Here is a 1,252-nt window from a genome sequence, read left to right as displayed (position 1 = left end):
GCTCAGGAATCCCCAAAGCACATCGAGCTCTCAAAAGGAAACATTACATCTCATGAACATGTCGTTCACATCCGGCTCTGCTCGTTAGGCTGGGGTCATAAGGTGACCTCTGACCTCTGCTGATGGAGATGGAGGGATTACAGCAGAAGATGTTAATGAGACTCTGCTGATCCGGTTCTCCTGCTGAGACTCAGGGAGTCGCGTCTGTAATCCTCCATTGTCCCGCTCCACTCCGTCTCATCCCTCCATTATGCCGCTCCGCTCTCATCCCTCCATTATCCCGCTCTCGTCTCCCGCCGCTCCGCCTTTCATCCGCAGAGCAGATCAGAGGCTGCTATCAGAGTTAATGTAAGCGTTCCTGTGGCGAGACCTGCGGATTGATTACTTCAGTCTGACGTCACTGCACCTGATCCAACCTGACAACCAGATGATGATGTTGTGTGTGGTTGCCAAGGTGTTGCTATGCAGATTTCAGAATATCCTGTGCCGTTCCATCCATCATCTGTCCATCCATCATCTGTCCATCATCTGTCCATCCATCATCTGTCCATCCATCTGTCCATTCATCCATCACCTGTCCATCCATCATCTGTCCATCCATCATCTGTCCATCCATCATCTGTCCATCATCTGTCCATCCATCATCTGTCCATCCATCTGTCCATTCATCCATCATCTGTCCATCCATCATCTGTCCATCCATCATCTGTCCATCCATCTGTCCATTCATCCATCATCTGTCCATCCATCCATCCATCCATCATCTGTCCATCCATCATCTGTCCATCCATCATCTGTCCATCCATCATCTGTCCATCCATCATCTGTCTATCCATCATCTGTCCATCCATCATCTGTCCATCCATCATCTGTCCATTCATCCATCATCTGTCTATCCATCCATCCATCCATCATCTGTCCATCATCTGTCCATCCATCATCTGTCCATCCATCCATCCATCATCTGTCCATCCATCATCTGTCCATCCATCATCTGTCCATTCATCCATCATCTGTCCATCCATCCATCATCTGTCCATCATCTGTCCATCCATCATCTGTCCATCCATCCATCCATCATCTGTCTATCCATCATCTGTCCATTCATCCATCATCTGTCTATCCATCCATCCATCCATCATCTGTCCATCATCTGTCCATCCATCATCTGTCCATTCATCCATCATCTGTCTATCCATCCATCCATCCATCATCTGTCCATCATCTGTCCATCCATCATCTGTCCATCCAT

The sequence above is a fragment of the Pseudorasbora parva genome, chromosome 9 (genome assembly GCF_024679245.1).
Source record: "Pseudorasbora parva isolate DD20220531a chromosome 9, ASM2467924v1, whole genome shotgun sequence".
NCBI lineage: Eukaryota > Metazoa > Chordata > Actinopteri > Cypriniformes > Gobionidae > Pseudorasbora > Pseudorasbora parva.
This window is presented reverse-complemented; position numbering follows the sequence as displayed.